Source organism: Jaculus jaculus, chromosome 7 (genome assembly GCF_020740685.1).
Source record: "Jaculus jaculus isolate mJacJac1 chromosome 7, mJacJac1.mat.Y.cur, whole genome shotgun sequence".
Classification (NCBI taxonomy): Eukaryota; Metazoa; Chordata; class Mammalia; order Rodentia; family Dipodidae; genus Jaculus; species Jaculus jaculus.
Genome location: NC_059108.1, coordinates 145,152,664 through 145,165,261, shown reverse-complemented (window position 1 = coordinate 145,165,261; position 12,598 = coordinate 145,152,664).

Genomic DNA, 12,598 nt, shown 5'->3' with positions numbered 1-12,598 from the left:
ATCGGCTGAAGCAGATAATGCTGGGGTAAAATGGGAGACAAGACTTGTTATTTCCAGAGGCAGGAGGATCGTTATGAATTCAAGGCCACCCTGAGACTACATAGTGAATTCCAGGTCAGCCTGGGCTAGAGTGAGACCCTACCAGACAACAACAACAAAAAAAAGACTTGCTGGGCTGGAGAGATGGCTTAGCGGTTAAGCACTTGCCTGTGAAGCCTAAGGACCCCGGTTCGAGGCTCGGTTCCCCAGGTCCCACGTTAGCCAGATGCACAAGGGGGCGCATGCATCTGGAGTTCGTTTGCAGAGGCTGGAAGCCCTGGCGCGCCCATTCTCTCTCTCTCCCTCTATCTGTCTTTCTCTCTGTGTCTGTAGCTCTCAAATAAATAAATAAATAATTTAAAAAAAAAAGACTTGCTATGTAGGAGGGAAAGGGCATTGGGCAACCAGATCAGAAATCCCACAGACTGACCTGTTGGTCCAAAAAGGATATTCTGGAGAAGATGTGGATGAGGTAGAACTCAACAGGATAGGATTAAAAATAACATGAAGCCATACAGTGACTAGCCAGTAACAGGGATTTTCCAAAAGCCTGACTTTTTTTTTTTTTTTTTAATCCTGACTTTTAAAGAGAGAAAGACCTGATGAAAACTAATGTCTAGACTTCATCAGCGTGTCTCCTCTCCTGATGCAGACTTAGGGGGGCGGCTGGAGTTGCATAATTCTCCTTTACTGGAAAGAGTAAAACTAAATTAGTTGAACAAGCGCACAGCTCCTGAGACGGAATTTTTTATTGGCAGTGGAGCGCCCTCTAGTGTTTATTTAGTGGTAAGACATCCGTGGAAAGAAAAGTTGAGAAAGTCTAGAAAAAAACTGACCACCAGAGATATTTATACATAAATGCTTGGAACACAGAAAAAAAGTCACACACACAAAAAAAAATCACAAAAGTGGTTAGCGGCTAAGCGCTTGCCTGAAGACTGAGGATGCCGGTTCGAGGCTTGATTCCCCAGGACCCACGTTATCCGGATGCACTAGGGGGCGCACACGTCTGGAGTTCATTTGCAGTGGATGGAGGCCCTGGCGCGCCCATTCTCCCTCGCGCTCTCTCTCTCTCTCTCTCTCTCTCTCTCTCTCTCTCTCTCTCTCTCTGCCTCTTTCTCTATCTGTCGCTCTCAAATAAATAAAGTCACAAAAGTATAAATGTGATGCATAAAAGTCATTTTGGTGCCGGGCGTGGTGACGCATGCCTATATATATATATATATATATATATGTTGGTTTTTTGAGGTAGGGTCTCACTCTGGCCCAGGCTCACCTGGAATTCACTCTGTAGTCTCAGGGTGGCCTCGAACTCACAGCAATCCTCCTATCTCTGCCTCTGAGTGCTGGAATTAAAGGTGTGCGTCACCATGCCTGGTGAATATGATCATTGAAGGCGGAACGACATTAGGTCTGTGGCAGACCATCCTGGATCAGTGTCGCACGGAGGGAGGAATACCCCACCTGGCAAGCGGATCCAGCAAAGCAAAACCGGGCTCCTGGGCTTTCAGGATACTTTCTGAGTGTAAGAACCGTGGCTTAGGTTAAGCAATATGCTCTGTAGCCCCAGGCTGGCCTCAGAGGCATGGTGATCTCCTACCTGTGCCTCCTGAGTGCCTTGCCATCTGTTTTGTTGTTGTTGTTTGTTTGTTTGTTTGTTTGAAGGGCAACTTAAGTAACATTTTGGGGAAAAAGAAAGTAAAGCAGAAAGGCAGAAATCTTCCTAGATAGGCGAGAGGGGTCCTGAAACACATTTTTTGTTTTGTTTTGTTTTGTTTTTAGTTTTGGTTTTCTTTTTCAAGGTTGGGTCTTGCTCTAGCCCAGGCTGATCTACATAATCTCAGACTGGCCTTGAACTCACAGCCATCCTCCTACCTCTGCCTCCCAAATGCTGGGATTAAAGGTGTGCACCACCATACCCAGCTATTTTTAAATATATATAATGTTTATTTGCAAGCAGAGAGAGATACAGAGAAGAGAGACAGACAGAAAGGGCACACCAGGGCCTCCAGCAGATACAAATGAATGCTAGATGCCCATGCCACCTTATGCTTCTGGTTTTATGTGTGTGTGTTGGGAAGTTGAACCTGGGTCCTTAGGCTTTGCAGGCAAGTGCCTTAACTGCTGAGCCATCTCTCCAGCCCCTTATTTATTTATTTATTTACTTTATTTATTTATTTATTTATTTATTTATTTATTTATTTATTTATTTGAGGTAGCTTAGGCTGACCTGGAATTCACTATGGAGTCTCAGGGTGGCCTTGAACTCACCACAATCCTCCTACCTCTGCCTCCTGAGTGCTGGGATTAAAGGCATGCACCACCATGCCCTGCCCACATTTATTTTTGAAGTAAAAAATATATATAAAGGAGCTGGAGGGCTGGAGAGATGGCTTAGCAGTTAAGCGCTTGCCTGTGAAGCCTAAGGACCCCGGTTCAAGGCTCCATTCCCCAGGACCCAGTTAGCCAGATGCACAAGGGGGCGCACGCATCTGGAGTTCGTTTGCAGTGGCTGGAGGCCCTGGTGTGCCCATTCTCTCTTTCTCTCTCTCTCTCTCTCTCTCTCTCTGTTGCTCTCAACTAAATAAATAAAAATGAACAAAAAAAATTTAAAAAATATATTTAAAAAAGGGGGGGCTGAGGGGCTGGAGAGATGGCTTAGCGGTTAAGCGCTTGCCTGTGAAGCCTAAGGACCCCGGTTCGAGGCTCGGTTCCCCAGGTCCCACGTTAGCACAAGGGGGCGCACGCGTCTGGAGTTCGTTTGCAGAGGCTGGAAGCCCTGGCGCGCCCATTCTTTCTCTCTCCCTCTATCTGTCCTTCTCTCTGTGTCTGTTGCTTTAAATAAATAAATAAAAATTTAAAAAAAAAGGGGGGGGGCTGGAGAGATGGCTCAGCAGTTAAGATGTTTGCCTACAAAAACCTAAGAACCTGAGTTCAATTCCTTAGTACTCATGTAAAGCCAGATGCACAAGGTGGTGCATGTGTCTGGAGTTCACTTGCAGTGGCTAGAGGCCCTGGAGCACCCATTTTCATCCTCTCTCCCTCTTTCTCTGTCACTATATGCCTCTCTATCTCAAATATAAAAAATATAAAAAATATAAAAAATATAAAAAATATAAAATAAGTATGTCCCCAGTCTGGAGAAACAGCTCAGTGAATAAAGCACTTATCATACAACTATGAAAATCTAAGGTTCATCCCCAGGCCCCACATAACAGCTAGAAATTATAGTAGCTTCTCTAAGTTCAGTGTGCCTATAGCGAGAAGGAAGGAAAGACAGGAGAATTTCCAAAAAATTCACAAGTGGGGTAATGAACAACAAGAGCCCCTGCCTCAAACAAAGTAGAAAGTAAGTGATGCAGGATTTTGTGGTTCGAGAGGGCCCCCCAAATTTATGAACCCCAGTTTGGGTTCTGTCCTACCTTTAACAAAGAATTGATAAAGACAGACTCAAAAAGGATAAATTATAAAAGCCAGCATGATGGCACATGCCTTTAATCAAAGCACTCGGGAGGCAAAGGGAGGAGGATCGCTGTGAGTTAGAGGCGACCCTGAAAATACATAGTTAATTCCAAATCAGCCTGGGCCAGAATGAGACCCTACCTCCAAAAAAAAAAAGGATAAATTATGAAGGAAGTATTAAGTTTATTTAGGAATAAATCATACATTGTGGGGTTTATTTAAGGGAGAGTGGGATCTAGGAAGGAAGGTTGGAGCAGAGTCGATGAACACATGAGAAGTAGGAAACATGCTCTCACATGGAAAACACTGCATAGTTTATAAGGTTCCTTTTAAGTAAAAATTGAGGTTTTTAGGGAAAGACTTGGGTAGAATCACAAGATATGAAGGGGAGTTCATAAAGCTCATTTAAGAGAAACTGAGGCTGTCGAAGAAATACTGAAGTAGAGCCACAAACATGCAAAGGATAGAATTTAGAAGCTTGTGTAGGATTGAGAAGGAATTCACATGGCATCTGCCATGCGTTTTGCCATGGAGGGAAGAGAGCAAACTGTGAGGCTCAAGGAAGAATAAGAGGGAAAATATCAAAGTACAGGCCAAGATATTCAGAGGAGAAATGAGTAATGAAGAGAGTTACACTCATGGTTACCCCGAGTTTAAGAAAGGTAGTTTAAGGAGTCAGAGCACCCATAAGGTAGATCTGGATTACAAGAGAAAATACACACGTGGTAGATTGAGAGACCAGAAGAAAATCACGCATGTAATCAAAGTGAGACTTTATCCCAACAAACCATATTATACACAGACACAGGCATGCACCCAGCCAGGCTGAGTGAGGGGAAGCCAGGCTCGCTTGCATCCCTGTGGCCCAACAGAGAGAGCGAAGCTGAGCAGAGCAGGGCGGAGCTGGCCACAGGAAGAAGACGGCTGCCTTTATAGGCAAGGGGAAGACACCACTGGTTTGTAGATTTGGAGGGTGGATCCCAGAGCCAGCTCAGGTGGGCCAGCCCACCTGACCCAGCCCACTTGAGTCATCTACCTAGGAAACATGCTAGAACGTGGGCAGCACAGGGTGGTTTAGACCAGCCTCCATCAAACACAAGTTCCACCTCTGTTCTTGTGTCAGGGCCAGGTGACATGGCATCTCCTGGTTCTCTCTGGGCCTCAAACTCAAAACTGATACTGTGCAAGAGGAGCCAGCTTTCCCCTGTCCCCCTCCACAAGGATAGACCAGAAACGTGTCTTCTAAACTCTCTACATATGCTTTGGCCCCCTGCTGTCTGAACTCCCTTTGTCTCTGCATGCCCATGTAAAAAATAAACAAAGATTTTAAAAGCTGGGTATGGTGGTGAGCACCTTTAATCCCAACACTTGGGAGGCAGAGGTACGAGGATCTTCTTGAGTTTGAGGCCACCCTAAGACTACATAGTGCATTGCATTCCAGGTCAGCCTGGAGTGGAACAACACCCTACCTTGAAAAAGCAAACAAAAATTTAAAAATTAAAATTTCATATTGCTGAAGACTCCACATACTTGGGCTGCAAGGCCACTGAGAAATCCTGCTGGAACTGAGCTGATAACCTCCTCCATGCAGACCAGATGACAGAAAGCTGGAAGAAGCCATTCTACATGCAGTTCAATGGGAGAAAGATACACCACCAGTGAAGATACTCAACAGTGGACACTGCAAGCCTTATATTTGGCCAGCCAGCCCAAATGAGCCAACCCGTACAATAGTGGCATATCTGTCATGGTGGAAACCAACTGCCCTCTAATTGGACTGGAGGCCCACTCCATGGGAAGGAATACATCCCTGATACAGAAAACTTAAAACAGGGGTAGTCATGAGCCCTAGGGGTGTAACATCTGCTGATGTCTGACTAACTGTATATACTATGCTTATCACACTGCCCAATAAGTACTTCTCATAATGTTCATACCCTTATGTTAATGCTACTCTCACTTTTGGCAGAAAACCTTCTCTTTTCAGATGGCAGTGACCTTGGGATGACTCAGAAGGCATCATGGTGCTGGAAAGAAGTGACAGGAGTGCTCAGCACTGCAATATCTCTATCACACCTTCCAAAGCTCAGGGTCTATTGCAGAAGAGGTGGCGGAAAGAATGTAAAAGCCAAAGGAAGGGTAGGACTCCTTACAACGTACTCCCCTCAGACACAAAATGGCCTGGATATCCATGACCTCACAGTGCCTGACACTACCTACACAAGACCATCATAATAGGAGGAAAAGATCATGACATCCAACTAAAAGAGACTGATTGAGATGGGGAGAATGGAGTTTCAAAGGGGAAATTCAGGGGAGGGAGGGTATTACCATGGGATATTTTTTATAATCATGGAAGTTGTTAATAAAAAAATATTTTTGAAAAGAACAAAAAATGATGAACAAAAAAAAATTAAAATTTCAAAAAAGTTATTTTGGGGGGTTGGAGGGATGGCTTAGCAGTTAAGGTGCTTGCCTGAGAAGCCTAAGGATCCAGGTTCAATTCTCCAGGTCCCATGTAAACCAGATGCACAAGATGGCACATGTGTCTAGAGTTTGTTTGTGGTGGCTAAAAGCCCTGAAGTGCCCATTCTCTCTCTCTCTCTCTCTAATAAGTAAATAAATATAAGCCTGGTATAGTGGTACACGCCTTTAATCCCAGCACTCAGGTGGCAGAGATAGGAGGATCGCCATGAGTTCAAGGCCACCCTGAGACTACATAGTGAATTCCAGGTCAGTCTGAGCTAGAGTGAGACCTTACCTTGAAAAAAAATAATAATAATAAATAAATAAATAAGTAAAATATTTTTAAAAGTTATCTTTTGCATCCTGAATCACATAAGTTGATTATATGTAACCTCTGATTGGATTTTATCATCAAGTAGAATTTAGTACACTCAAATTCACAATATCAAACGAAGTATTATTCACAAAGTAATATAGACAGTATCTCAGGTTCTTAAACTGTACTAATATATTATAGTCTATTTTTTTAGTTGTCCAGGCTGGGCATGGTGGTGCACGCCTTTAATCCCAGCACTCTGGAGGCACAGGAATGAGAATCACTATGAGTTTAAGGCCAGCGTGGAACTAGAAAGTGATTTCCATGTCAACCTGAGCTAGCATAAGACCGTATCTCAAAAATTTAAAAACATAAATAAATAAAGGGGGATGCTGGCAAGATGGCTTAGCAGTTAAGCGCTTGCCTGTGAAGCCTAAGGACCCTGGTTCGAGGCTCGATTCCCCAGGACCCACGTTAGCCAGATGCACAAGGGGGCGCACGCGTCTGGAGTTCGTCTGCAGTGGCTGGAGGCCCTGACGTGCCCATTCTCCCTCTCTATCTGCCTCTTTCTCTGTGCTGCTCTCAAATAAATAAAGGGGGACTGAGACTTAGTTAAAATGCTTGCTTGCAAATAACTCTGCTTTCAAGTTCAAAGTACAGAAATGAACTTTTTTTTTTCAAGTTAGGTTCTCACTCTAGTCCAGGCTGACCTGGAACTCACTCTGCAGCCCCAGACTGGCCTTGAACTCATGACTCTCCTATTTCAGCCTCCTGTGTGCTGGGATTAAAGGTGTGCATAGTCATGCCTAGCCAAAAAAAAAAAAAAAATGAATTTTATTCTTGAGTTTAAAACTTGCACCCTAGGGTTCGTAATTTCCCATAATGCTGCTTTCACTAACTGTCTGAAAAGCAGGGAAGAAACCTTATTTTCAAACTGGTAAAAGGGTACACCTGTGGTGGTTTGAATGTAAAATGTCCCTAGAGCTTTGTCTGTTTGTGATTAAGCTTCATACTTGGCCCCCAGCTTGTGGTAGGGTCTTTGGGATGTAGAACCTTGCTTGAGGAGGTCTGTTGCTGGTTATGAACCTTGATATTTTATAGTCCAGGCCTGTTTGCCAATGTCAGCTCGTTCACTCTTGTGCTTCCTCCCGGCTGATGTGCTATGCTCCCCCACCATGAGGAAACTTCCCCTCAGAACTGTAAACTGGGGCTCAGCGGTTAAGGCACTTGCCTGCAAAGCCTAACAACCAGAGGTCAGCTCCCCACTACCCATGCAAAGCCCCATGCACACAGAGGCGCATGCATCTGGAGTCTGTTTGCAGCAGCTAAAGGCCCTGGTACACCCATTCTCTCTGTAGTAGACTGTGGTGGCCACCCTTTAATCCCAGTACTCAGGAGGCAGGGAGGTAAGGAGGATCACCATGAATTCAAGGCCATTCTGAGACTACATAGTGAATTCCAACGTCAGCCTGAGCTACTGCAAGACCCTACCTCAAAAAAAAAAAAAAAAAAAAAAAAAAGCCAGACATGGTGGCGCATGCCTTTAATCCTAGTACTTGGGAGGCAGAGATAAGAGGATCAATGTGAGTTCAAGGCCACCCTGAGACTACATAGTGAATTCCAGGTCAGCCTGGGCTAAAGTGAGACCCTACTTCAAAGAAAAGAGAGCTGTAAGCTGAGGTATGAGATAAACCTTTTCCTTCTTTAAGTTGTTTCCCAGTAGGGTGTTTGGTCCCAACAACAAGAAGGTAACTGCTAAGCCTTCCAAGCAGCCAGCAACATGGAGGAGCGGAGGAGTGTCCCCAGCCTTACCTTTTACTGCAGACTGTCCTTGTTTTTTTAAATATCTTATTTTTTTTTAAATTTATTTATTTGACAGAGAAAGAGGGAGAGAGAGGAAGAGAACGGGAGCGCCAGAGCCTCCAGCCACTGCAGAGGAACTCCAGATACGTGTGCCCCCTTGTGCATCTGGCTAACGTGGATCCTGGGGAGTCGAACCTGGGTCCTTTGGCTTTGCAGGCAAATGCCTTAACCACTAAGCCATCTCTACAGCCCTATTTGTTATTTGTGGTTTTTTTGTTGTTGTTGTTGTTGTTGTTATTTTATTTTTCAAGTGAAAATAATTTCATCTTTTCCTTGGTTATAAAAAGTAATACAGGGGCTGGAGAGATGGCCTGGCGGTTAAGGCACTTGCCTACAAAGCCTAACGACATGGGTTCAAATCCCCAGTACCCACATAAAACCAGATGGATAAAGTGGCACATGCATCTGGAGTTTGCAGTTGCTAGAGGCCCTGACATGTCTATTCTCTCTTTGCTTTAAAGTAAATCATTAATTTTTTTAAAAATAATGCATGACCTTTATAAAAAATTGGAGGATTGGGTACATGGATTGGCAGTTAAAAGCACTTCCTTGCAAAACCTGCCAGCCCAGATTAAATTCCCCAATACCCACATAAAGCCAGACACAAAGTGGCACATGTAGAGACAAAAGGCACTGATACACCCACAAGCACGCGCGCACACACACCACACATGAAAATTAATTACTTTAAAAAAGAATTGGAGCCAGGCATGGTGGCGCACGCCTTTAATCCCAGCACTCGGGAGGCAGAGGTAGGAGGATCGCCATGAGTTCAAGGCCACCCTGAGACTACATAGTGAATTCCAAGTCAGCCAGAGCCAGAGTGAGACCCTACCTCGAAAAACCAAAAAGAAAATAATAATTGGAGCCAGGCGTGGTGACACATGCCTTTAATCCTGGCACTCAGGAAGCAGAGGTAGGAGGATCACTATGTGGTTGAGGTCACATAGTGAATTCCAGGTCAGCCTGGGCTAGAGAAAGACCCTACTTCACAAAATGAATAAATAAATAAATTGGAAAAAGGCATAACAATATAATCATGAAACCAAAAGTCCCCTGAAATCTCACCATCTTAACAGTCACACAGGGCATTCTTCAGTGTACGTATATATATTATGCACCCATTCCCACAATTTACATGAGTGACATCATATTGAACTATCTGCTTTCAATATGGGCAACTGTTCTTTCTCTCTCCTCCTCCAACATTAAAAACCTACAGTATCCACGTATTTTCCCCTTCTTAATTGTACACTCACATATGTTTTCACATACACTGACATCTATAAGGGAGGATTTTTGTTCTCTTTTACAATATTGGAACACATTATCCTCATTCTGCATCTAACTTTGCTCACTCACTGGTATCTCACAGAAATCTCTCACACATCTGGTGAAGCTATAATTCACTCCATGGAATGGCCGTATAATAGTCTATGGAGTGACATGTTTTAATTTTTCATCCATTCCCTGATTAATGACCACTCACCATGTTTCCAGTTCTTGGCAGCTATAAACAATGCTGCAATAAACCTTCTTACACACATGTCCTTACTCGGTTTTATGGGGGAAGAGCCCCAAGAGCGGGGTTGTGGGGTCAAGGGGAATATGTGTTTCTAATTTTAATAGATGTTGCCAGATTGTCTTCCAAACAAGGCTGCTATGCAACTCCCCCAGAAGGAGAGTACATTATGCCCTCCCTGCTGGCAGCAGGCAGTCGGCCTCCTCTTCACTGTTTGTCAGCTTTATGGATAAAAAGCAGAACTTCAGCCACGTGTGGTGGCGCACACCTTTAATCCCAGCACTCGGGAGGCAGAGGTAGGAGGATCACCGTGAGTTCGAGGCCACCCTGAGACTCCATAGTGAATTCCAGGTCAGCCTGAGCTAGAGTGAGACCCTACCTGGAAAAAAAAAAAAAAAAAGCAACACTTCAGGGCTGAAGAGATGGCTTAGCTGTTAAGGCACTTGCCTACAAAGCCAAAGGACCTCAGTTCGATTCCCCAGAACCCACATAAGCCAGATGCACCAGGGGGCACATGCATCTGGCATTTGTTTGCAGTGACTGGAGGCCCTGGCGCACCCTCACTCTTTCTCTCTCTCCCTCTTTCTCTCAAATAAATAAAAATAAAACTCTAAAAACGTTTGTTTCATTTTAAACAACACCGCAGAGTAAAGTTGCACCGCTCTGCCTCAGGCTCCTCACACAGACTTTGCAGTTTGCGCACAGAGCGCAGTGAGGCTGAAACTTTTCCGTCCGGGCGACGTTCGGTGCTGAGCAAGGGCGACCTCTCCTGGCCTTTGTAGGTACTGCCAGTCGCCCTGTCCTGACCCAGAAAACCAGGGCATCTTTGCAGATGGCTGAAGGGGTATTTGGACTTTTTCTTCCGTGAGTTTTCTCTCATCTATTACCCTTTATTATTGGAAGGTTATATAAAAACTTCTATTTCAGGGACTAGTTGGAAAGAAGTAAGGGTTCAGTGAAGGGGGATGGGGAAGGGACAAAAGAAAGCCATGGGAGAGAACTATGATCAAACTAAATTCTGTATACATAAAACAGCAAAAACTAACCGGGCGTGGTGGCGCACTCCTTTAATCCCAGCACTGGGGAGGGAGAGGTAGGAGGATGGCCGTGAGTTCGAGGCCACCCTGAGAATGCAGAGTGAATTCCATGTCAGCCTGGGCTAGAGTGAGACTCTCCCTCAAAAAAAAAAGCAAAAACTATTTGCACTGCTTAGTATTTTTTTTTTTTTGTCAATTTAGAAGATCTAAATTTGTAAGGTTAACTTTATAGAGATTAAGTATGGGGCTGTGAGTATAGCTCAGTGATATAATGCTTGCCTAGCATATGCATATGCAAGGTCCTGGGTTCAAGATCCAGTACTATAAGAAAAAGAGGACTGGAGAGATGACCCGGTGGTTAAGGTTAAGGTGCTTGCCTGCAAAGCAGGTAAACAGGAGGTCATGTGGGCCTCATTCAATTGATTAGTGTCCTTACTGGGTTTGGTGGTGCACGCCTTTAATCCCAGCAGAAGTAGGAGGATCATTTAGAGTTTGAGGCCTCCTTGAGACACATAGTGAACTCCAGATCAACCTGGGTTAGAGCAAGACCCTACCTCGGAAAACCAAAAAAAAAAGAAGAAGAAGAAGAAGAAGAAGAAATCAGGACACAGAGACACCAGAACTGTTTGCACTCAGAGGAAAGGCCAGCCACAAGCCCAGGAGAACGGACTCGGGAGAAGTCAAACCTGCCAGCAGCCTGAACTTCTGCCTCCCAAACTCTGAGGAAGTACATTCCTGCCGTGGGCTGCCACCCAGCCTGTGATAGCTCCTGACAGCAGTCCCATCCAGCCAAAGGCAACCTCATGTCAAACCAGCACCTACAAATGTTTTGTGACAGTCCGGGCTGCCTTGAACAAGCTGAGACACAACCCCTTTCTGTGGCAATGTTGCATCCTGCGCAATCTCAGCACATCCGCAGGTTGGTTTGCGCTAGTAGAAGGGGCCAGTGGGTTTTGTCACAGTGCCCATTGTGTGAAATTTGGCCTGTAAGACCTTACTCAGCTGATGATGCCCCCAATGGCTCAGCCAACCCGCAGCACCTACGTGTACGTACTGAGCATCAGAGACCAATATACTGGAGGAAATGAGCTCAGAGCTTCGCTCTTTCCAATGGGGTCTCATCACACTCCCACTCCTTTTGGAAGTGTGCTTCATCAGCATGGGGCCTTAGCTTACTCAACATCTCAGAAACTTAAAACTGCCTCCAGGGCTGGAGAGATGTCTCAGCAGCTGCAGTGTGTTCCTGCAAAGCCTAATGACCCAAGTTCAATTTCCCAGCACCTAGGGAAAGCCAGATGCACAAGGAGGCGCATGCATCTCTCTCTCTCTCTCTCTCTCTCTCTCTGCCGCTTTCTCTTTCTGTCCCTCTCAAATAAATAAATAAAAATAAACAAAAAATAAAATAAAATACAGTCTGGCGTGGTGGCGCATGTCTTTAATTCCAGCACTCGGGAGGCAGAGGTAGGAGGATCGCTGTGGGTTTGAGGCCACCCCGAGACTACATAGTGAATTCCAGGTCAGCCTGGGCTACAGTGAGATGCTACCTTGGGGGAAAAAAAACCCACAACCCACGAACTCAAGGTGATGTCAGACTGCCTGCCAGACAGTCTAAAAAACCCCTGAGCCATCAGAGCTCAGGACTCAGGCTTTGGAAGTTAGGCCCCAGTCCGTGTCGACAGGAATAAATTTTCTGGTTCTCCACTCTGTCTCTGGTGCCATCTCTTGTGTGACTCGGCTTCCCGTAATCAATCTCTTTCCTTCCAAACAAGTAAATAATAGGAGCATCCGTGGGGCTCGCTGGGCTAGCCGATGCAGTGTGCTCCAGGGAAATGGGAGACCCTATCTCAAAATGGCGCCTGAGGAACAGCACCCAAGGTTGTCCTCTGCCAGCCT